Genomic DNA, 26223 nt, shown 5'->3' with positions numbered 1-26223 from the left:
CCAACATGGTGAAAAACTGTCTCTACTAAAAATACAAAAATTTAGCTGGGTGTGGTGGTGCATGTCTGTAGTTCCAGCTACTAGGGAGGCTGAGACAGGAGAATCTCTTGAACCCAGGAGGTGGAGGTTGCAGTGAGCTGAGATCTCGCCATTGCACTCCAGCATGGACAACAGATGAAGACCCTATCCCCCGCCTCCCCCCAAAAAAAACATCTCTGAGAGAAGACTCAGGAGGCCTAGAAGGACTGAGGCAGGCAGGGAGAAGGCACTGCGCTTGGCAAGCGTGGGGAGGGTGACTTTTAGTTGGGTGAATCTTCTCCATGGTATTCAGGATCCTGTCCCATCTCTCCCTCCCTCAGCAAACCTCTGACCCACATGTAGCTGTGGAATGGGCTACACCTGGACACTAATTAATGGCTGGCTCCAAGGACCCTCCCAGCCCATCACATTCACAGGACTTAGCTCATGACATTCACCTCCATGGTCCCTTTTGCTGCTCTCAGTGATCCCAGAAGACCAGCAGCTTAAGGCTTAAATGAAGTGCATCTTACAGAGCAGAAGCCCAGAGGGCAAATGTCCCAAATCCCCAGTTAATGACAGAACTAGGGCTGCCTCCCATCCTAGATCTTTCCATGATCCCCGTCTTCCCCTTCCCTCTCCATATTAGTAAGTTTGCTCCAGGTGAAATTCACTTCCACCCTAGGGCTAAGGTGCTAATGGCAAAATTATTATTTTACTCTGGAAAGTCCAAAAGTAACAAAAAATTAAAATCACATTTCTCTTAAATAATTATTCAAAGGCTCCTTTAGAAATGTGTCAGTCTTCCCGCCAGATTAGAAGTCCTGGGGAGTCTTCCGAAGGCTTCTTGGTCACTGAGTGTTCTGCAGGCTCTTAATGTATTCTGTGGGCTCCACAATCTCTCAATAAGTAGATTATCTTTGCAGATGTTTATGAAGTCTTCCAACATGGCCATAAAGCATGGGGTTGGGTGTTTCGAAGGGTGCAGAAGAGGTATCAAAAATAACTCTCAGCAAAGCTCCGACCAGTTTTTCTAAAGTATGAGTAGGTAACTATGCTTGAGGAGTGGTCAGCCATGCAGAACAGACAAACTTGCTGAAGAACAAGTATGCTTTTGTAGAGTTTAATGTGATAGTACAGTAAAACATATAATCCAGTGAAGCATAAAGTTAATACATACAGTTCTCGTACTACTTGGGGATTAGGCATCAATGAAAGCGTTTCCCATAAATGCCTATAATGATCTGGAATTCCTCCCTGGGTGGAGAAAAATGGAGAGAAAATCTAGGAAATGCTATTGCATGTTTAATATATTACAAAGCTTTTCTTAAAGAAAAATTCCCCTCAGCTAGCATTTCTAATGTCCATTTTGTGATGGAGTTCTGAGTGCATCCGAGTGTGTGATATTTTTTTCTCTTTCCAGCTGTTTCTCTAGAATTGTAAAAATAAGGAGGAAGAGGGTGAAATGCATTGTAAGGTTCCTTGGCATCTGAGGATAAAATTCTGCTATCACAACAGAAGGATTTTTTATAATGGCCAAGAAAAAAAATATTTTGAATATGGAAGAAAGTATGTAAAGTGAGTATTCCTTTTAAACAGTTGAGTTGTGTTTCTAGTTTGTATCTTCAGTTAATCCTCCAAGAGTCTCTTATCTGGGCCAGCACTGATTAGGTTCTTGGTACTGTGAGCATCATGGGTCATTTGGCCATACTCATGGCCTCACAGGGGGAAGACCAAGTTCTCTTTTTTTATTCTTCTGCAACTGGGGCTCAACATCCATTTAAGAGATATTCATTAAATACATATCCTATGCCAAGTGCAGATTGGGTGCTGGAGTTCAGAGTGAATCAAGCAAGGTCCCTGTTCTTAAGTATCTCCCACCTGAGTAGAGAAGCAAGCCATGCAAACAGATGGCTATGAGGAACTAGTGAGGACTGCCATGGAGGTATGAATGCTGCAGAGGCTCAGGGCAGAGAGGTAAGGCCTAGGCAAAGAAGGCAAACCTGAGGTGGGTCTTAGGGACTGTGGCAGAGTTTTCAACATAGAGTAGGATAGAAGGACCTTCCAGATTGAGAGGAGCATGATCACATGGAGGCTGCTCAGGAGATGATGAGAAGCTGACCCAGGGAAGTGGCAGGAGGTGAAATGGGCAGCAGCCATGTTGGAAAGAGCTCAGGACACCGTGCAAAGGGATTTGGACTGCCTACTGTGGGCCACAGGCAGCAGTGGGCTGTGAGTCCCTGCCAGTAACTGGGGCTGAGTTCCTTGGGTTGGTCCCAAGTGCTCGGGTTTTGGAACAGCTTTTTCTGTGGGAGCTTTGCAAGAGTCCAGCTGCTCCTGGCTCTTCTCTTCTCTCCACCTGTTCCTCACCCAGACCTCTGTAGCCAGCCGGAAGGGGTGGGGGAATCAGTGCAAACAATCCTCGATGCCAGCACCTCATCCTCCACGCCCGCAGTTCCCAGGCAAGAACCTCCAGCAGCTGCCACTGCTTCCCAGGGGGGCCCAGACAGTTGTCTTTTTTGGCACATGGTGCAGGGAGCTGGTGGAGATTTGCCATTTTTTCCCACTCAGGCTCTTCTGACTCACTGGCTTCCTAGAAAAAATTCAAGTAGACTTAGGCACTGACTTTGAGGAAGTTCGAGCTCAAAAGCAAGAGAGATGCCACAGCTTAGCAAGAGAACTCTTCTTGTCACCCGTGCCCCACATACTTGGGATTCTTTATAGAATAGTCAAAGCTTTCCACAGTCAAAGATAAAAGGCTGAACCCCACAGGAGCTTGGGTAACCATCACACGATACAAATGGTTTGGTCTCACCAAGCCATTTCCTTTCCTTTAATGTGGAGGAAGAATTAGAATTTTAAAAGCACAAGGCAATAAAGTCAAAAGGAAGAGAAAATTGCCCATATATGCCAGGCACTGTGCTAGTAAGTTGTATACATTATGAAAACTAATTCTCACTGCAGCCCAGTGAGATGGATATTATAATCTTCAGTTTATGGGAGAATAAATTAATGCTCAGAGAATGTAGATAACTTGTCCAAGTGAGCCTTAGGATTCCACAGCTGTCTAACTGGATGATTTTAGAGGAGAGAAGGAGACGCTGGGATCACTGAAGACCAACTTCACTGATTTTGCTTTGTGTACGCAGTGAAAGATGGGTTGCCCCAGGAGCTTGGGGAGTACTGGTGCTGTAGCCTAGAGGAGTTTATATTCTAGTTGGGTATAAAATGTTAGGAACGAATGACCCATGGCATTTAGTTAGGTATAAAACTGTCAAGGAGTAGTTATAGAACTTTAGAACTAGAGGATTTGTCTTACAAATTATCTTATCCAATTCCCATTTTACCAGTGGGGAAACTGAGGCCAAGAGAATGGAAACCACTTGCCAAGCTTAGCTCATTTGCAGAAAAGCGTGTTAAGAGCCTGTTTTTAATTACCAGCTGAGTGAAATCTCCACTTCCTTTTCAACAGATAATCTCCTTCATTGTACCATGCAGTTTTGGTGTGATCTTTCTGCTTCCTTCACGAAAACTAGTGGCAGACTCAGGCCTGGCTGGGATGCCTTGTGGAAGAGATGTGTGGGTCTCAGGTGCCCTGGCAAGGTCAAGGGAGAGGGAGAAACAGGAGCAAGGAACACTGACTGTATTTCTTCATAAACTTTAGTTCCAGCCATGAAAGTACAAAAAGTAAATGCCCTCCAAAAACAGTAATAACTCTCTTTTGACAAGTATTTCAAACTATCAAAATAATTTTGATGTCCAATGAGGGTCAATTAAGAGGATTTTTGCCTATATTCATAAAAGTTCTAAGACCCGATCACTCAATTGGGACATTAGGAGGGAATGGTGGGATATAAACTGAAACCAAAACATTCTGTATGTTATTGAATTTGATATTCACATAAGTTATTTATAATCGTGGAGCAGGTGAAGTTGTTTTCCTTGCTGCCAATTGTCTCATGTTGTTGTCCTCTACCTCTGGGGAAATTTCTCAGAACAAGATATAAAACTCACTCATTCTGAAGTGTAAATAGCTAATGATGTTTAAAGTAATATTTCTCCTAGGAGTATTTCATTGTAACATTTTAAGTCAGATAAATGAAGCTTTGTTGAAGAAACAGAAGGCTTTATTTCAAGGTAGAAGAGAAACTCCTAAGGGTAAACAGAACCTTCTCGGGCTTCTGAAATCACACTATATAAGTTGTTCTTTAGTTTTTCAGCTAGAGGAGTCCTTTCTGCTTTTAAACATAATAGCTATGGAAGCAACCAAATTCTCCTCAGTAAGTGACTGGATAAATTGTGGTACATCTAGACGATGAAATATTACTCAGCACTAAAAAGAGATGAGCTATCAAACTATGAAGATATGGAGGAAATTTAAATGCAGATTACTAAAGGAAAGAAGGCAATCTGAAGAGGCTACCTACTGTATAATTCCAATCATATGACATTGTGGAAAAGGCAAACCTATAGATCAATAAAGAGATAAGTGGTCACCAGGGATTAGGGGTGGGGGAGCTGTGTGAAGGGATGGATAGGAGGGGCACGGAGGACTTTTAGATTAGAGAAACTTCTCTGAATGATGCTGTAATGGGTAGGTATATGTCATTATAAATCTGTCCAAGCCCATAGAATACACAAGGCCAAGAGCAAAATCTAATGTAAACTATAGACTTTGAGTGATTGATATAGTTTGGATATGTTTCCATGCCCAACTTTCATATTGAAATGTAATCCCCAGTGCTGAAGGTGGAGCCTGCGGAGAGGTGACTGGATCATATGGGTGGATTTCTTATGAATGGTTTAGTACCATCCCCCATGACACTGTCTTCATCATAGTGTGTGAATTCTCTGAGGTCTTTCTTTAAAAGTGTGTAGCACCTCCCCCCATTGCCTTGCTCTTGCTTTCACCATGTGATGTGCAAGCTCCTGCTTTGTCTTCCGCCATAATTGTAAGCTTCCAGATCTTCCTGTACAGCCTGCAGAAACTGTGAGCCAATGAAACCTCTTTTCTTTATAGATTACCCAATCTCAGATATTTCTTTATAGCAATGCAAGAATGGCCCAATACAGTGATGATGTGTCAATGAAGGATTATCAATTGTAACAGATGTGCCACTCTGATAGGGGCTGTGGATAATGAGGGAGCCTGTGCATGTGAGGGGGAAGAGGGTACATGGGACATCTTTGTACTTTGCTCTCAATTTGGCTGTGAACCTAAAACTGCTCTAAGAAACTGTTTTTTAAAAATAGCTATCAATTAGTTAATATAAATCACATGTCTAGAATTTACCTAATTCTATGAGTGAATAACAGTGTATTAAACATATTGAACCTTTATTAAGCACCAGCCATTTAAATAAGTAATTTACATTTGAAACTAATTTCATCTTCCAGCTCCTCTCCGAGGTAGGTGTTATTATTACCATATCAATTGTATGGATAAAGGAGTCAAGCGTATAGAGGCCAAGTAAGTTGCCAAGAAAGATTTTAGTGTTCCTACTTTGCAGCTGAGAAAACTGAGTTTAAAGAGAAATAGAAACTCTGAACTACTCTTTGTTTCCTTCCCCGGTATTCTCTAACTCTAGTTAACATGGAAAACAGTATTTGCTTGTTTTTGTTTTGAGATTCTGCTTTCTATGTGATGTTTAGTAACAGGCTGTCATTACATCTGAAGTGAATAGAAATAAGTCCAATTTGGCTCATGTTCCAAAACAAAATTGATAAGGGCAGATTCTATGTGGGTCATTTATGGACATATGCGACTACATTATTTTCTGAATGAACATGGAAACCATGATGATTATGATCTTTTGAAAAAATCATGGTTGAAACAGATCCAACTTAATTATGAGATTTGCCTTATGAGATTGTGTGTACAAATCATCAAGGAAAAGAAAGAACAGAAGGTCACAGAATTTGCATCCGTGCAAGCATATGGATCAGTGTCTAAACACACACACACACACACACAGAAAGAGAGAAAGAGAGAGAGAGAGATTTCCACACATCTGGCTTGATTCACAAAGAATCAGGAAATTCAGTTGAAACACAAACCGTTTTTATTTGTGTACTGTCTGTAGAAATATCATGAAATATTATGGCAACAAAACCTCAAGCAGGGCCATAGGGCTGCTCAATTAAGAGTTTAATAAGTAGCAGTTCCCAAACCCATGTAGGTAATTAAGACCCAGGGTCCAAATCCTCTGCTATCTGCATGTCTCCCGTTTTCATTTAGGACGAGTAACTGGGGTAGGAAGATGACAGAGATTCAGATGCACACATGTTATGACAGAGACAATAACTTTTTGTACAATGTCCAAAAAGGAATGGAAAAGATTTTTTGAATTGTGGTTATGGGCTAGACCCTTGACTTTTTATTCTGTTGAATCACACATGTGGTTTTCTCTACGGGTACAGAATATTTAGAACACTTTGGAAAATCAGTTTTAACAAGCCTTCAGTGTAGCTACATTATCCCACACGTAGTAGGTACTCAATAATATTTATGGAATCATTTATTTGACAAGAAAATAATTATTCAACAAATATATATTGAGTTTTTAACATATGCCAGGAACTTTACTAAGCTCCTGGGATATAACAACAAAAAAGAAAGCACTCTTTTCTCTGATGGAGACTATGTTCTACTAAACAGGACATAAACAAATATGTAGAATATGGAATGTGTCCAATGGTGATAAGTGCTCTGGTAGGCTGAATAATAGGCCCCAAAGATGTCCACTTCCTAATCCCTAAACCTATAAATATGTTCCCTTATTTGCCAAAAAAGACTTTACAGATGTAACGAAGTTAAGAATTTTGAGGTGGAGCAGTTGCCTGGATTATTCAGGTGGGCCCAACATAATCACAAGGGTCCGTATAAGAAGGAGAGGTGACAATGGAAGCAGAAGTCAGAGTGATGTGGGCCCACCAGCCAAGGGATGCAGGAAGCCAACGGAAGCTGGGAAAGGCTGGAATCAAACTCTCCCCTGTGGTTCCCAGAAGGAATGCAGCCCTGTTTACACCTTGATTTTAGCCTAGTGAAATGAATTTCCGATTTCTAACTTACAGAACTGTAAGAAAATAACTTTGTGTTGTTGGAAGCCACTAAGTTTGTGGTAATTTGTTACAGCAGCAACAGGAGACTAATAAAAATGCTCTGGGGACAATAAAGGAAAGGGGGTAGAGCCTGTTGAGGTGGAGGAGGCAGAGGGCTGAGAGTGGTTGCAATTTAAAATAAAGAGAGCGGGGAAGGTGTGTCAGATTGTAATGTCTAAAGATGGCAACCATGATATCACCCATCCCATATGCTTTCCTTAGAATGTGACTTTGATACTTCTCCCACTAGATGGTGGGTATGGGGGAGGAGTGGGGTTCTCTGTTCCTCTCCTTACACATGGGTGAGTTTATGGCTCTGGTCAAAGAGATACTGTGTTACTTCTGAGGCTAGGTCATAAAAGGTAATACAGCTCTTCGAAATACACTCTTGGGACGCAGCCACCATGCAGCTAGGAAGCCCGCAGAGCCATGGAGAGACCATACATAGGTGTTCTGGTTGAGGTATCCACTGACACAATTGCTAGACTTGTGAGTGAGTCAGTTTTCAACTCCCAGCTGTGATGTCACCCTCAGCTACTCTCATTCTGCTCTTTCTGAGTTCCTAACCCACAGAATCCTTGAGCATATAAAAATGATTGTTGTTTTAACCACTGAGTTTTGAGGACATTTGTTATGCCACAAGAGTAACTGGAACAGAAGGCCACATTGAGAGGCTGATGTTTAAGCAAAACCCTAAAGGTGGTAAAGGAGTCATCACAATGTCTAGTGAAAGATTGTTCAAGGTAGGAGAAAATGTAACTGCAAAAAGCCCTAATGGGAAGGAAGGCCTTCTGTACCTGGTAGGTATCAGGAACAGTTAGGGGCTGTTGTGGAAATGCAGAATGTGTAGGGGCTTGTAGACTGTAGGAAGAATTTGGGCCTTTGCTCTGAGTGAAATTGGAAAGTTCTGAGTGGGATAGGTGATGGTCTGACTCAGATTTACAAAAGATGAATCCAACTGCTACTTTGATATGGCGGGGCATGGGTGGGAGCATGGAGACCAAGTAGAAGGGTATTTTTCTAATCAAAGAAAGCAACTTGGACCAGGATGGTAACAATAGGAATGGTAAGTCATTTGGGCATATTTTGAAGGTAGAGTCAACAGGTATTGGGATATATATATATTTAAGATCAAGGTATTGTGATAGATTGGATATGAGTGAGAGAAAGAGAATGAATGTAAAATTGGCTAAACAACTGGAAGAATAGATTTGCCACTTATGAGGTAGAGGGCTGCTAAGGGACAGACTCAGAGAAAAATCACAAATTCAGTTTTGGGCATAATAAGCTTGAGATGCCTCTTAGACATCTAAGAGCAGGCTGTTGGATGCATAGGTTTGACACTCAGAGGGGTATAGGCCAGAGACATACATATATATAATAGGGCTCAGCTTTGAGATTGGTTGAGATCATCAAGGACATGATTGAAGAAAGAGAGGAGGTTCAAGCACTCTGATGTTTAGGGATCAGGCAAATGAAAGGAGCCAGCAGCAGAGACTGAAACTGTATATAGCCCAAAAGAAAGGAGGAAGATGGGGAAGGTGTGATTTCTTGAAAAGCAATTAAGGACAGTATTTCAAGGAGGAGGGAGTGATCAGCAACGTCAAGTGATGAGGTTAAGCAAGGTGAGAACTGAGAAGTGGCCATTATCTTTAGCAATGTTGGAGTCACAAGTATCCTTCATAACCCAATCTCATTGGTAGTGGTGGTGGAGAATGAATGAATGAATGCTAATCGGGTATTTTTTCTTTGAAAGAATATGGGACATTTTGCTGTTACAGAACAAGACAAAGGACAGGAAAGTATGCTGAGATGTCCAAAGCATTAGCTGGAGTACATTCAGATGTTAAACTGAGAACTCTGGACACAATGTTATTGGAAGGGTTCAGAGCTTCCAAGGCTGAACTGTGGTGAAAATTAAAAAGTCCTAAGCAAGCATAAGGCATATCCTTTGCTCATTGCCAATTAAATGGATCTCAAACTTCCTTCCAAGATGAAGACAATTTGCTTCCGGGTTAGAAATGCAGCCTCTGAATTCGTCTATCTATATGTGAATCTTGATTCTAACCATTAGCCAAGTACATGGCTTATTTAAATCTCAAATTCCTTGTCCCTAAAATGGACTAATAATGGTATACACCACATAGGATGGTGTAAGGATTGGATTATATTTAACATGAACTGTGTCTGACGTGTGGTAAACTTTCAGTGACTGTTAGCTCTTACTACTATTAATTACATAAAGTGGGAGAAGAGAAGTCTTTTGTATTGGCCCAAGGCAAATCCATGCTACCCACATAAATATTGAATAAGCTGATCTTCATAAGGGTAACTTTGTCTGTTTAGCTGTTTTGCTGTAATGGAGATTGTCTGCAGTTGGAAGTGTTTGTAGTCTCGGGTAATTCCATGCATCCTTTGTTATGTTAGACTCTAACCAGTAAAGAGGGGTTGCCATTTTTAACCTTAGTATTTTATTGTCAGGATCAAAACACACAATAAAAGAACTTTATAAACTTTATAAAGTATTGTGAGGGTGTAAGTCAGTGTTGGTTTATGACCATGGCATTGGCACTTTGATGTGAACCCTTTGGAGTCCAATTGTCTCAAGCTTTGACCACCCCTGCCTTCCCCCAAAACCTACCACTAATACACATGCACACTTAGAATGGGCTATTTTGGTACTGGGAATTCATACATGATCACACTCCAAAAGGAGCAGATGAAAAACGCTTGAGAAGGCTAAAAAGGAACACACAGAACTGAAAAACCATTCCTTAAAAATTTCAAAAGTCTGAGTTGTTTTCAAATTTGGTAACCCTAACACGTCCATGTGAGGTGATCTGGGACTATGTGAAAGTAGACATTGCCCTAACAAAATAATGAAAAGGGAATGATAAATGCAGCAATTAGAGAATCCTAACTCAACTTCCACACATGGAAACAATTGCCTAAATTATGGCAAAATGTGGCAATTCCAAACTGGCCTCATTATTTACTTGAGAACAAAATCATAGAACACAGAAAAATCATCCTCATATGCGAGTTTTGCTGTTCACTCTTCTAAATTATTATTTGCATGCTGTAGTATTTGGATTAAAAGTTTCACTCTCTTCTCCTTCCTTCCCCCCCAAAATCAGGTCCTTAACACCAAAGTAAAGCACAAGACTATTATCTCAGTGATTCTTTGAATTCTTGCCTTAGTATCTTTGCTTTTTACAGAAAAACCTTCTGTGGTTGACAGAAAAAATATGAATGAATACAAAAGATGAATCTAAAAAGCATCTACCAGCTTGGCAGAAGAACTACAGAAACCCCAGTATCCCAGTTCTTGCTGCCATATGTGCAAAGAAACTTGGGAAACACTCTTTTCTAAGCCCTTGCTACTCAGAGTGTAGATAATGGATGAGGAGCACCAGCATCAACTGCAGGCCTGCTAGAAACGCCTAACTTCAGGTCCTACACCAGATCTTCTGAATCGGAATATGCATTTTAACAATCTCCCTGGATAATTCATATGCATCCTGAAGTTTGAGAAGCAATTTCTCAAACTCTTACCAGTTCAGGCTGAGGGGAGCTTCCAAACTGCTTGTTCAGCTTACTGTGAGCCTGCAGTTTTAAAATTCATCTTAGATTCATGCAGGTGACTGACAGCATTGAGGACAAGTGTACAATAAGCCTCATACCATTATGCATAAATGTTCCTCCTTACCCATTAAAAAGGTTCAAAAGGTACTGTTCTGCAGATATTCCACATAATGACCTTCCAAATTTCTTGGCACCAGTCATCTTCTAAGAGACTCTGGTGCCTGCACATATTAAATTAAACCTCCTCTCTTTGTAAACTGTCAGTTATCTGCTACTGACTTTTGAGCTATGTCCCATAAATGAGGTTATTGGAGAAAATATATCAGGTATAACATAGACAAACTATAGACAGATGCTTAAGGAAATAAAAAGATTAAGGTACCTTTGACAAACCAGCCTAATTATCAACTGTGGTATAGTTTCTGAGTCATTGAAATTCTGTTTTTCATGTGTTCTGACAGTGTAGGGGAGAAAAACAGAAATCTGCTTTAAGATGATATTCACAAACACACAGCTGTTACCTTAACTATAGGGTCATGCCCACATTTTTCTTGTTTTTCAGGTGTTTTCTGAGGATGTATTAAGTAGAATTTCGATGAGTCGGAGAGCTCTATCCAATGTATAAATTAAACTTAAAGCTTCTCAAAGCAAGTTCAAGCCAAATTGCCCTCCTCTGCTTATTTGAGGCAGTTACTAAGAAGCAATGGAAATGACACTTTTTAAGCCAGACTCTCATAAATCAGGTGTTTCCGCACTTCTTGAAGTGACAATAGAAAGCCAATTGGAAAGCAAAAGACACTGCTCCCAAACTGTCGGCAGACTTTAGAGTGAATATAATGTTTGACAGGAAAGATTGTGTGTGAACATTATTCATTGCACCAAAAACCACCCAAAGGCACCTTCCGAGCAAAGATTAATGAAAGAGAATTCTCAGGAAGTAACATAATACAGAATCTCTTCCTCTTCTCCACCCACTTCTCCTTTAGGGAAATCCAGATTTAGCTTGGGACAAAAGTTAGAATTCTGAAGGTGTGATGAAAGGCAAGTCGTAGTCTACAAGGCTGTTACAGCATGAGGGTCTTACTTCTGGACATATGGGATGGCATTTCTTAACCCGATTCAGATATCCCTTAGGAGACTGTGAAGACTGCATTGTTGAGAAGCTAGATATTCAGTGTCCCATCCACACAGGAAACCAATACCCCAACTTTAATGATCTTCAGTTTGATTTTAGTTTGTTGTTCTCCTAGTGTCACTCTGAATTCATCAAATTTTCAAATGTCAGACCCACCTTCTTGACACTCTTATTAATATTCTTTGCCTGTCAGAATTGATCATGGGCTCTTTGAAGAGTCAGTGCAGAGTTACTGCTTAAAGTAAAAACATGGAAGAAAGACTGATTTGTCAGTCTATACTTACAAGCAGCTGAAATTTTCCTTTGAAATGCAGAACTTTAAAAATCCTTCTAAGTTCTGTGGCTGAGGAACCATATCCCTAGGCATTCTAGAAACTCACCTCCTTGAAAAAGTAGGTTGATGATCTAAGAATGGGAGGTTCCTCATTTTCAGAACTGCATGCTATCTGATTGCCAGCTAAATAGTGTGGGTCGTTTTCTAGTCAATAATGAAGATTATCAACTCGTAGACACTTTTTAGAATTGAGTTGTACATTTACTGTGATCCAATCTAAAGAAGGCTTCCATTGGATGTATGCTAACTACTCACACTTTGAACTTGGTGATTCTCAAGTTTGTTGAGCCTTAGGATTCCTTTTATTGTTTGTTTGTTTGAGACAGAGTCTTGCTCTGTCACCAGGCTGGAGTGCTGTGGCACGATCTCAGCTCACTGCAGTCTCTGCCTCTGCCTCTCAGGTTCAAGTGATTCTCCTGCCTGAGCCTTCTGAGTCGCTAGGATTATAGGCACACGTCACCATGGCCGACTAATTTTTGTGTTTTTAGTGGAGATGGGGTTTCACCATGTTGGCCAGCCTGTTCTCGAATTTCTGGCCTCAAGTAATCTACCTGCTTTGGCCTCCCAAAGTGCTGGGATTACAGGCGTGAGCCACTGGTGGCTGGCCTTGCATTTAATCTTGTTATTAATCCAGAAAATTAGAAAGGAATATGTCCAGGTGTTATCTTTGTTCCTTATGTTGACTTTTTAGAGGGTAGATGAAGGAAATGTTCATTAAAGAATGCCTTTGTAATTTTGTAATCAATAACACATCCATCATATTTCTCAAAGCCCCCCTTAGTAAAGTCCAGTGATACTTATTTCTAGTATAGCTTGCTTCTATAAAATAACTTAAAGATTTCCTTTTATTGAATAATTAGGAGATAAAGGTTCCAGTGAGATTTCTTTTCCCCTTGGGTTTCAGAAAGTTTGGGGCAAAGTTATGTGATTAATTATTCCAATTCAACTAGAATGTATGTAATCTTTCTAAAGTGTTTTCTGAATTTTAAAAATTTTATGTTTAATTACTCTGCCACATTTCAATATCATAAGACTCATGGCTTGGAAAACAGAATGTGGGTTGAATTCAGTCTCACTTGTGCATCTCATCTGATACCTTTGTGTAGGGCACAATGAAGCTGTAGCCCTGGCCGATATCCCCATCTCCTGTTTTTTATTTAGGGAAAGGGTCTCCTTCTGTTATCCAAGCTGGGATGCAGTGATGTGATCATAGCTCACTGAAGCCTTGAACTCTTGGTCTCGAGTGAGCCTCCTGCCTCAGCCTCACAAGCAGCAAGAAGTACAGGCATGAGCTGTGATGCCTGGCTAGTTTTTAAAATTTTTATAGAAATGGGGATCTCACCGTTGCCCAGGCTGGCCTCGAACACCTGACCTCAAGTGATCCTCCTGCCTCAGCCTCCCAAAGAAGTGGGATCACAAGTGTGAGCCACAGCACCCAGACTCAATTCTCCTTTTAATCTCTGGGGCCCTTTGCCAACTTGCATGTTTGCAGTCTTAGGGCAAGTCCTAGTACTGGTCTGAATAAGGCACTTGCTGGCCCCTTTCCAACCATTGGGCCAGAGATGTGGATTTAGGTTGGCCTGATGATCTTCTAATGCCACTCATTTCCCAGCAGGTGAGCTGTCTCCTTTACGCTATCAGGTACAGGTGCTCTTGTGTCATTTGTCCCTACCTATTTCACATTTGGTTGCCTCCTGTTCCCTTGGTTAATTCACATAAACTTAAGAGCACATACACACACACACATTATGTGCATAATACTTTTTTTTCTTCTTTTTTTTTGAGGCAGAGTCTTACTCTGTTGCCCAAGCTGGAGTGCAGCGGTATGATCTCAGCTCACTGCAACCTCCACCTCCAAGGTTCAAATGATTCTCCTGCTTCAGGCTCCTGAGTAGCTGGGATTACAGGTGCCTGCCATTATGCCCAGTTAATTTTTTTATTTTTAGTAGAGGCGGGGTTTCGCCATGTTAGCCAGGCTGGTCTAGAACTCCTGACATCAGGTGATCCACCTGCCTTGGCCTTGCAAAATGCTGAGATTACAGGCAAGAGCCACTGTGTCAGGTTGTGCACAGTGCTTTTTACTGATCTTTCCCAATCTTTATTATTTTATTGGTGATGGAGGCCAGAACAATAAGGGACTGAGCAAAATTTTCTCCTTGTTATTTGAGCAGCAGGGTAATTTACTGAGGTTTTAACTTGGTGTTGTTTTTACTTCTAACAAATCGAGCAAGGATGAGTACCAGTTGTTTTATTCTCTTTATTTCCTCCTTTCTCTTTCCTAGAAGAGGTCTCAGGCTTTGTACTTCTTGGTTCAGGGGTATTTGAAGAGCTGAAAGCAGAAACTGCTTGAAACAACTTCTCTTTCTGGCCCTTCTGAAAGTCTTGAGAATACTAAGCAAGTGTGTCCCCTGACAAGGAAGAAACTGGAGAAGAGTAGGCCAAAGAATGTCAGACAGATGGTGAGCAATCTATAATGCTGGGCAAGGTCCACAGTCTTTCTTGTTCCCCTCTGGGAGGTAGCAGGGTATTTTTTTTTTAAGGGAAATGCTTTCTGTGCCTAGGGAGACTGACTCCAGGCACTGGAGTCCCAGAACCTTTAGTTTTCACCCAAATATGGCATAGAAGGAACATGCCCTTGGATTGGTTTTTGTTTGTTTTTTAACATTTTATTTAAAAATTAGCATTTAAAAATCTGTTCAAATAAAAAGAAAAATTATAGTAAAGTCAACTGTTTTATTTTGTACAGACCTATAATTCTAACATCGATTCATGTATCCTAGAGATTCACGTAATCAAGATACAGAGTAGTTCCATCACCCTCTCAAAGCCCCCTTATTTTCTCTTCATAGTCACAGCCCACCCCACCCATAACCCCTGGAAACCATTGATTTGTTTTCCATCACTATAGTTCTGTCTTACAGAGAATGTCAAATAAATGGAATAATACAGTGTGTATCCTTTTGAGATTGGCTCCTCTCATTAGCATGTCTTTGAGATTCATCCATGTTGTGTGTATCGCTAGCTTATTTCTTTTTATGGCTGTGTAGTATTTCACAGTATGGATGCACCACAGTCTGTTCATCCTTTTCCCCTCCAAAGGACATTTGGATTGTTTCCAGCTTTTGATGATCACAAATAAAGTTGCTATAAACATTCATCCACAGATTTTGGTGTGAACATAAGATTTCACTTCAGGGTAAATAGCCAGGATTGGGATTTCTGGGCATATGGTCAGGGTATGTTTAACTTCATAAAACATTGCCACACTTTTCCAGAGTAGCTGCACCATTTTACATTTCCACCAGCAACATATGAGGGTTCCAGTTGTTCCTCAGCCTCAACAGCACTTGTTATCATCAGTAATTTCCTATGATTGCCATTGTAATAGGAATGTAGTGGTATCTCTTAGTGGTTTGAATTTATATTTCCCTAATAAAGTCTCTGGATTTAAGGACTCAAGTGGCCTCTGACAGTGAATTGATTAGTAGTTGTTAGTATGGGGCAGATATGGGGATGGCCTCACAGATATTTTATTGTATTGACTCAGGGTGGGGAGTGAAGAAAAAGGTCTGATAATAAGCAAGAATTAAATTCTCTGCAGTGGGGTCAGTGGATGGGGTTTCTAAGTCAGATTTAAATAAAATAATATGACAGTTCTTGCAAGCCCAATTGTGATGAAAAGTCACTCTAATTTAATGTGCCTTATAGATATTTCAAATCTGTGTAGTCATAACTTGGTACATTCTACCATGTGGTACATCATATGCCTGATTGCATTTGTATCACTTGATTATGAAAACCTTAGCAAAGTACTTTAAAAGGATTGCTCACAGAATTGCCAGCACAAGTATGTACCAGAATTCTGGCTGGACATGCAATATTTCTGTGGATTTAGCACAATGGAAAAAAACTGCAAATGAAGTATAATAAAGATGGTGAGCATATGGGCCCTAGCGTTGATTTGTCAGCGTTGAAAGAATTGAAGAAGGCTACTTATCAATACCTGATGTAGACAACCCAGTCTCAAAGGTGCTAGAACTAGGAGATGGCCAAATCTGAGAATTTTAATTAGTAAGCCAAATGTCTTTCTTCTCTTGGCCCTTAACCATAAACGTTCTCTAAAACTATACTTTCAAGTATTCATTCTCTACATTCTCTTCCTTGGGGCTCTATGAACCTCCAGTGTGGGAATATCTGTGTTACATTCCCTGCTTCATGGTTCAGGAGCCTCTTATTGTGTAAGAAAGAATGTGTCTGGTCTTTGTCCCAGGTTCCTGGCACAGAGCTTCTAAAACCCTCGGAATTTGCAAAGTGGTAGAAGTGTCCTTGTTATTTATGAATCCCCTGGATCATACTTGAGTTTATGCTAATGAGGTGACTCATAGTGAGCCCATAGGTAGCTTCAGGATGGCGACTAGTCACTGGAAAGATCAGCCATGTGATGAGAGGGTTGGAACGTTGAGCCAGTTCAACCTCTGAGAGGAGGAGAGCCAGAGATTGAGTTACATCCTGTGGCCAGTGATTTAATCACTCATGCCTATGTAATGCTATACCAATTTAAAAAAAACTCTGGACAATTAAGCTCAGTGGAGCTTCCTGATTGGTGAACACATTTTTGTTTTATCTTGTTTTATGTTCGAGACCAGGTCTTACAATTGCCCAGGCTGGAATGCAATGGTGACTTCATATCTCACTGCAGCCTCAAACTCTTGGGCTCAAGGCATTTTCCCACCTCAGCCTTCCACATAGCTAGGACTACAGGGTTGAGCCACTATGCTCCAGGCCATGACTGGTGAACACACTGATCTCTCAGGAGGATGATACATCCTGATTCCTTGATAAAAGGACATAGAAGCTCCATGTTTGGGACCCTCCCAGGCCTCTCCCTATAAGTTTCTTAATTTGGCTGGTCTGATTAGTATATTTTATAATGAAACTGTTAAAAAGGTAGCTTGTCAGGAAGACATAAGCAGGGCAGGAGATACCCCCACTGGCCCCCTATCCAGGAATGTCAGGCAATCATCAGGTGATGGGTAGGCAGTTAACTGTCTCTCTAAAATAGTAACAGGTCACACAGCCAGCACCAGGGAAAGGCAGTTTCCCAATAGAAACACCTGAAACTGATCATTAGCTTCCAGCTAAGATCTCAGGGGTTGGGCAAGTGGGCTCACACATGCATACTAAGAGTTCAAATGGTGGAGTCTAATTAGCATATGACCTTCTGGGGGTGTTCCACCAGAAAAGGGAATGCCTCAGGTGAGCATGCGTACAACTCCAGTAAACCCACTGCGCATGCTCACCTCCAAAATGCTAGCAGGCCAGTGCGCATGCACACAGCCCACTCCAAGGGAAAAATCAAGGGAGAAGGGATGCAAGACCCTGGGTATGCCAACATATAAAACCCCAAAGTCAAAAGGTCAAACCTCACACCTGACCTCCAGGTTTCCCCCTTGACCCTCTTCCAGGTATACTTTACTTTCTTTTCATTCTTACTCTGGAGCTTTTTAATAAACATCCACTCCTGCTCTAAAACTTGCCTTGGTCTCTTCTTTTGCCTTATGCCCCTCCGTCAAATTCTTTCTTCTGAGGAGGCAAGAATTGAGGTTGCTGTAGACCCGTGTGGATTCGCCACCAGTAACAAAACCATAATTGTAAGTACAGTGCTTTCCTGAGTTCTGTGAGTCATTTTAGTGAGTTGTTGACCAAAGCAGTGTCATGAGAATCCTCTGGAGATGTAGTTGGTTGGTCAGAACTGTGGGTGGTCTGGTAACTCCACTTGCGTCTGACTTCGTCTGAAATGGAGACAATCTTGTAGAGGACTGAGTCTCTAACTTGTGGGGGTCTACACTGACTCTGGGTGGTTAGTGCCAGAACTGATTGCAGTATACGCATTTGGGCTAAAACAGAATGTTCGATGAGTCAGTGGGCAGTACCTGTAGGCAGAACTGTCCCTATTGTCCCAGACCTCATCTCTCATGTCCCTTCTCCCCCGCCCCCCTCCCCCACAATGGACATAGGCAGGCTGTCAACACAGAATCCTGCAATCCACTGAAGACCTGGGTCAGATGGTGTTTGCCTGATGTTCTAAGAGAAAAAAGCTCCAACTACTTCTCTGGTCCTTCAGGGAAATGCAAATGTAACATAACCACCCCTCTATTTTTTCTCTTTCCATGCCTCCTTATTTCAGACACAGGGAGGGTTTCTTCCATCAGGCTGGTGGCATGCTCCTTCTACAGCAGAATATGCTGCGGCTTTTTTCTTATTCTTTTGGCCTTCAGAAGAAAGAGTGCTGCATGCCAGTGTCTTCAAGTGGATACTTCTGAGGCCCTTCAGAAAGAGCAAGAATGGATCCAGAGAGCTGCTTGGCCTCAGGATACTCCTTTGGTTCATCTATATTCACCAGGGACATTCCAGTGTTGTCGTTTTTAAACGGTGAGTTTGCTAATGCTGAATTCTCTCTTCTATGTCTCAGTTGGTGCTTCCCCTTGCCCTTGGGCAATTTTTCCAGGCAATGTGGTACAAACACTACATTCCTTACAAGAAGGAGGTGGGGTAATCAAAGAAAACTCCCTGATAAGTTACATGTACTCTGAGCAGTGCTGTCAAGCTTAAAGGTCACATATTTCTGCAGTATGAAAATCACAGAGCACAGTGGAAAACTCATGCATAAGCAAAGCTTCTCATTGCATTCAAAAGTAATTTAAATGGCTGAGAACTTATCTCTGTGATAAAGGCTGCACCTTTTTATGTACGTTAAACCTAAGGAAAGTGCTTAAAATCCTCCCTGGCATTTGCCTCGCAGAGCTCTTGTGGGAGTAATGGGCCATGACATACTTGGAACTCCTAGAAGGAAAAGTGTGATGCAAGTGTAAATGTATTATCATTGCCATTAGAAATGGTGATCTGGGGGGAAGATTAAATGCTAAAGATAAAAATCACCGAAATCTCTGAGAAATGCAAAACTAGGCCTGTGAAGTTCCATACTTCAATTAAATTGAATGACCACATAATGCTATATTCTAATCCTGTGAGCATAAATTAACATAAAAACAAAATGACACAAAATTGCCAGCATCAGCAGGAAATAGAGGGGCCATTAGTCATCACAGTCTGAAGCCCCCTCTCATTATTATTCAGTGCCTATGAACTTGACAACTGAAAAGTGCTTAGCAGTCATTTGTTGGTAAATGTGCTTCCTCAACGCTGGAGAGAACCAGCGTTGAGGGTTGTTCTCTCCCAGGCCCTCTGTCTAGCCATTGAGCCAAATTTTCCTCTTAATGCATGGCCTGAACTGGGACACTGGTCTTCATGGCCTGTTCCCTTAAGCAGCTGCAAATACTCTTCACTGCTTTGGGTTCTCTAGGATTCTGCAGAGCTCTAGGAATTAGCTGATACTTGATTGACAAAGGAGCCAGTCCTGATTCACCATGCCTGTCCCACTGCAACCTGATTCCTAGTATGAGGTGACAGAGGGTTAACCCTATGGTTCATGGTACCAGACTTGTATAGGAGAAATTTCTGCTTTGTCTGTAAACTTTCCTAGAAGGAACTCTAAAACTAGAGCAGTCTGGCAGTCCCTTGAGTCCTGTGATAAGTATGAATAGATGTGTTTTGGATTTCTTATTGTGCTGTGCTCTGCTCTCTCATATAGCCTCCTAGAAGGAAACCTTAGGTCTCCCATAAGACACCTTTAGTAATGTTGGAAAAAAACAATAAATGAACTTTTTTTTCTGTAAATATGAGTTGTCACCATTGCAGAGTAAGGTGACATGTTGATTTTCAAACCAGCATTTAGCTATATAGCAGGAGTTGGTCCTTGACCCAATATTGTGTCCAATTGCAGGAGTTCAGAAGTGTCCTAGCATGTCTCATGAACCACTAGGGCAGACCTGAGCAATGTCTATTTTCATGGGGACCTGAGCTGCTTCCTGAAGATAATGCATCCTACAGAGGAAGAAACCAGGCTCTAGAGCTGATGCACAGAGCCTCAGCCAGAGAGGGGAGCTGATTTTGAATATGGCATGGTGCTGTCTCTCTATTCCTTCCTGAGCACACACCCAGAGCCTCATGCTGGTGCCAGTAACATTGGTTCCCAAGCAGCACTGCTTTGGAGCCCTTCTGGTGGAAATAAGACTAAATGGAGAGAGACACCCCAACACCACTTTGCATCAACTGCTGTGGAGCTTGGTACCTTCAGGGCTTTGGCTCATTGCCTGATGACAATGGAGGAGGAACCCTCCAAAATGAAGTTTCTTTCTATGCACATATGAGATAACCCTGGAGACACACAGAAATGTTCAATAAGCATATTTTAGGATACTAGGGTGCTATATGAACAGCTGTGTAAAAGTCGGTAAATCTGAATTATTTTGTATCCATAGGCTGGTGGGGCTTGAGGAAACTGGAGTTCACAAAGGCACAGTGTATATGCCAAATTTTACCTGTGAATTATTTTAATAAATAATTACTTTGTGCCTGGTATGTCTGGCATTATGCTAGGTCTGGAATTTATAGGTCTCTGAATCTAGTGGTAATGAAGAGATATCAATAAGTAACAACAATGATGATGATGAGGAAGAGACAATGATGACAAAAATTGCCATTTGTTGAGTATTAATTATATGCATGCATTGTGCTAGGTATTTAACATATATTATTACTAATCTTTGCTACAGCCATACAAGACAGTGCTTAATAAGTCCATTTTAAAGGTGAAGAAAATTGAGGCACAGACATGTCATATGGTTGGTAGATGTCAGAGATGACATTCAAATATAGATTTGTATGACCACAATCTGATGTCTATTACGTTATAGGTCGCTTAGCAGAAAAACATTTACTGAACAATGGAATAAGAGGGAAAAGAGAAATCCATGTGACTCTTGACTGCTGAGAACTGAGCATCAGATTTCAGATAAGCACTTTCAGTGCTTGAGCATATAAAATGTTATAGCAGTGACTATAAGATTGCTTACATATATGTGTACCATATAGTAGTTCCTCATCATTTTGCCAGGAAGATAAGAAGGGGAATACTAAAAGTATCAGAATATTGGCCTTTTCCTAGCAGCTTGAAGGAGCAGCTTGTTCCAGAGTGATGGCGATTGAGAAATGCCTATGACATCATCTTGTTCTCTTAGGATCCAATGGGAGTTCATGATGACTCAGCCACAGCTAGCACAGAGCACACGGCACATTCACTCCATATTCGCTCAATTTAATTTCTCCAATGAAAAGCAAATGTGTTTATTATTTATAGGAACAACCTCCATCCAAAAAAAAGAGCAGTTATTGTCTGAATAAAAGGATGCTCCAAGTTGTGAAGTTTCCCGGCTATTTTGTGCTTCTAAGACCACCAAGATTAATATGAAAACCCTTTGGAAAGATTTCAGGAGTAAAGAGAAACTGAAAGTTAAAGTGTGAGAAGTGAATTAAAGTTCAACCTGGAAAGAAGACATAACATCTTTGACAAGATAATATAAGCCAATAGGAAAATGACTCAATTTATACGTAACCTTTCAGGAACACGTTTATTTTAGCACAGGAAGCACACCTGTACGTGCAGACTAGCACCGACTCAATCTTGTCAGAAGAATAGAGTGTTCTTTTACTAATAGGAGCTACTTCATTATTTCCACAAAGATGAACACAGTCAATGACCCAAAAGTTAGATGTATAGATGGTCCACTTAAGATTTGAGAATTGTGAGGAAAATATGCCATCACCCTAAATAAGCTACTCAGTGACATCTAATCTTGAAGGAAGACAAGATGTTTCCTGACACTTGTTTATTGCTGTTCTGATACACTGGGCAAATTATTTGCTCTCCAAGAAACAGAAACCTATCCCTCTAATGCTATTACCATAATACTCTAGACAAATACATGCAATTTCATGTCATTTTATCTAGGCATATCAACTGGATTTTATGCTGTCATTTTTCCCAGGCAAAGCTGATATCATTACCACATGACTTCAGCCAGCAAACAGTTCTGCTGTTATCTCATATCCTCATAGAATCCTTTCCCCCAGATGTTAGTTTCATTCAAATGCATTCCATATGAACAACATTCGAAGGAACAGTTTTCTAATCTCCCATCCCCCATTCTCCCTTCCGAAAATCATCCTTACAAGAGAAATTTAGGGTTTTTCTGGCAAGAACTTAAAGATATCCAGTTTAAGTGCTTAATTCTAGGATGTGGAGTGGAGCAGAGCACTTGAGCTGTGAAAGAGCTGCGTGTTTTTATTGTAGGCCCCTCTCTGCTACACTCTTCACACTTGATTATGCATCAAACCTAAAATTCCATTTCTCAGCACAACTGCAGTCCCCAACAAAAGCTCAGTGAGGGATCCATTTCTTTTTCCTCTACATGTACCCTTGGCTCCTATTAATTTTAATGTAACTTACATGATAGTAACAATATTCATAAATTCAAAAGATAACCACTGCCACTTTTGGAGCTTTTCCATTTAATAACATTAATTTCATACCAAGTATGGTTATTTGGGCAAAAGAAAAAATTCTTTCTGTAACTTTCCTCCTAGACAGACAAGCGAGAATATATTGTATTATAATTGTAATTTCAATCATTTTGAAGCCCAGCTGCTGCCATAGATTACTTTTCATATGTGTATCTATAAAGTGACATGATCAGCTTACTCAAATACTTCTTGTCTTAGTTTGTTAGGGCTACTACAACAAAATACCATAGACCGGGTGGCTTATCAACAACACAAACTTAATTCTCACAGTTCTGGAAGCTGGAAGTCCAAGATAAGGGTACTAGCATGGTCATTGGTGAGGGCCACCTTCTGGATTGCAGAATGCCAACATCTTGTAACCCCATGTGGCAGAAAGAAGGAGAACTCGCTTGCGGGCCTCTTCTTATAAGGGCATTAATCCATTCATCAGGGCTGTACCCTCATGGCCTAATCACTTCCCCAAGGCCCCACCTCATAATACCATCACAGTGAAGATCAGATTTCAACGTAGGCATGTATGGGGAATGAGTGGGTTGCATAACACTTCCTTAGAGAGCAAAGGCCCCAGGAAAGCCAATGTCTTACCGGGCTACTAAGCTCCACCTGATCAATCTATTAGACTGCAAGATCAATGAAGGAAGAAGCAAATCTGTCTCACCTACCACTTGCTATTTAGCAGACCCTCTGGGAAAGCCCTGTGCCTGTCTGCCCCTAGATGCAGTCTCTGCAGTGTGTGTGTGTGTGTGTGTGTGTGTGTGTAGGGAGGGTCTGAGGGTACAGAGAAACGAGGGGGTTCTCTCTCATTTTCCAACAGCCTAGGGCAGCATCCTTTGTGGAGACTGCATCTCTTCCATGGCTCCATTTCCACCTGATAGGCCCCACTGTGGTTCTGGCTTCCCCAAGGCCCCTGCTCTGAATTCCAGCAACACTCCCTCCTCCTACTGTCCTGGAGGTCTAGGAGTGGTAATTCCTTCTTCCTGATACTATTTTCTGGGGTATCTCACCATCCTGTTTGGCTACAGCCCCTCTTTCACATATATCACTGATTCCGGGTAATTGAATTACCCTGTTCTTTTTTTCTAGTTGGACCTTCAAAAAATTCTTGCTGAACAAATGAACCTTGTAGGAGTTTCTGTCGCTGGACACTATTACCGGGGTGACTCTGCAGCTCTCAGAGGACCAGCACCCTGCTGCTCACCCCTAGGCTTTTCTGTGTTGTCAGAGTATGTCCCCAGACCAGCAGTAGTACAGGGGCTGTAGTCCCAACATCACCTGGAAATTTGTTAGAAATGTAAACATGGAAATCTTCAGACCCCACACCAAACATTCAGAATCATAAACTCTGGAACAATCTGAGTTTTTAAGCCCTCCAGGGGATTGTGATACAAGCTAAATTTGAGCACTACTGTCCTACAGACTGCAAGACCTCACTCCAGGCAGAGAACCCTTAGCCCCAGGCCTACAGTGCACTTGCAGGAGCCTTAAATGTTCCCTAAGTGAGACCATCCCAACTTCTAAGCTACATCAATTAATAAGATAAGGAAAACACCACATCATATTGATGAAGCTCATTAAGAATTCTTTACTAACTCTGTTTAATTCTTCCCAATGATCAGTTGAATGTCAACCGACTAGCTTTTCATTTTAACCTGAAATTATCCTTTTCAGACAGGCTAATTTAGTAAGGTTGACAATATTCAGACTTTAAGAACTTTCACTTAGTTTAATATACATTCCACATCCTAAGTTTATTATTAAAAGTGGAAATGGTAGAGCTGTTTTCCATCATGATATCATAAATAATAAGCAGAAACATGGTTTAAAAGTTAACTAGGACAGCTATGTAGAAGTTTTAATATGAATGGCACTTACTGTATCCCATTCAATGTGCCAGGTACCATGCTTTCTCTCTTCATACCTATATTCTTACCTATGTTATGTAATTTATCCCTTGCGATAAAGCTAAAAGGTGGCCAGTTGTATTCCCATTTTACAGATGGAGAAATAGAGAGTTAGAGAAGTTAAGTGGTATCCTGAGGTCACAGAGCTTAGGATGTAGTACACAAATCCTCTGCACTACACCACTTGGATGTTCATTTATTCACAGGGCTTAGGATGTGCTATACTCTCTGATCGGTGCTGGGGATAATAGTAACCTAGACAGCCACAGTCTATTTCCCTTCTTTCCCATGAAGTCTTTAGCAAGGGGGATACTTAGGCACAAAACAAGTTAACAAAAGCATAAATGCAATTATTGGGACTTCAGTGGCCACCATGGACGAAGCAAGCATGGGGCTGAGATGTAGCCAATGGGAAGAGTAACCCACTTCTGACAGGTGGGCAGGGAAGGTCTTCATGAGGAGGACAGATGCAAGTGGATCCCAAGATGAGCAGTAGCCAGCCATACAGAGCAAAGGGAAGATCAGCAGGCAGAGAGAAACATATGCAAGGAGCTGTGAAGAAAGAGCGAGCTTGGGGCATTGGAGGTACTAAAAAGGAGGCCAGCTGGGCTGGAGGTCAGGAAGAGAGGGTAAGAGTGAGACAGATCAGAGAATGATGTCAGAAACAAACACACAGAGCCTGATGACAAGGCTAGGTACAGAGATTGAGTTGTTTTTCCAGTGCGATGAGTATTCATTTTAAATAGGGTGTGGCAGCCTGTGTGTGTTTTAAGAAGCTCTCCCTTGCTATTGATGGAGCATGGAGTGGATGGGGATGACATGGGAAGCAGAGCAATCATTTGGAAGGTTATTATAAGACAGAAGATGACAGTGACTCAGTGTAGGGAGATGGCTGTGGAGGTGTAGATAAATGGATGAATTTGGAATTGGAATTCAAGGAAGAGGCAATTTCCTGATAAATTATTCACAGAAGGTAAGTAAAATGATGACTAGGAGGTGTTTTTATTTAACAGATTTATTGAGGTAAAATTTATACCATAAAATTCACCTATTATGTATGTAGTTCAAAAGTTTTTAATAAATTTATAGAGTTGTGCAACCATCCCCACAGTCCAGTTTTATAGAACATTTCCATCATCAGAGAAAGCTCCCTCAAGCCCCTTTGTGGTCAATCCCTACCCCCATCTCCAGGCAAGGCAACAAGTTTTCTACTTTCTCTTTATAGAGTTTTGTGGAAATTTTATATACATGAAACCATGCAATATGAAGTCTTGTGTCTGGATTTTATCACTTAACGTGTTTTTAGAGGTACATGTTGTTTCATGTATTGGTAGTTTGTTGCCTTTTTGCTGAATAATATTCATTGTATGAATATAACACAGTTTGTTTTTTCTCTTACCAGTTGATGAATACTTGGATTGTTTCTAATTTGATGTCACTAATAATACTACTACTAGACATAATCTGTTTCCCTTTATCTTCATTCCAATACAATTATGTCACAATCTTTAATCAAATCAATATTCAGCACTTACATTACTATAAATTGTAACTATCCATATTAAATAGCATTTATCTTCTTATTCAACTTTCTGATTCTTCTAGATTAATAATTGCCTTGACTTTTAAATGTATGTCACTAAGTGCTTCCCTCTAATGGGGAACTG

The 26223-nt window shown here is 41.0% G+C and overlaps 1 long non-coding RNA gene across 6 annotated transcripts in view; it reads left to right on the top strand.

The window, feature by feature from the left end:
• LOC128932406 (uncharacterized) overlaps positions 1-25554 on the top strand; it is a 48496-nt gene extending 22942 nt beyond the window's left edge. The window contains exons 3-6 of one of the 6 annotated variants that reach the window (XR_013519380.1): positions 1442-1596; positions 3491-17824; positions 18361-18605; positions 20990-25554. This is a non-coding gene — a long non-coding RNA (uncharacterized LOC128932406). Of the gene's footprint in view, positions 1-1441; positions 17825-18360; positions 18606-20016 lie in introns of all 6 variants that reach the window. The other 5 variants (XR_008482225.2, XR_013519382.1, XR_013519383.1 and 2 more) reach the window with 5 other exon arrangements.
• Positions 25555-26223: the final 669 nt, after the last annotated feature.

This window comes from Callithrix jacchus, chromosome 6 (assembly GCF_049354715.1).
Source record: "Callithrix jacchus isolate 240 chromosome 6, calJac240_pri, whole genome shotgun sequence".
Classification (NCBI taxonomy): Eukaryota; Metazoa; Chordata; class Mammalia; order Primates; family Cebidae; genus Callithrix; species Callithrix jacchus.
Note: the sequence above shows the minus strand (reverse complement) of the source record. Positions and strands in the feature narration are given on the sequence as shown.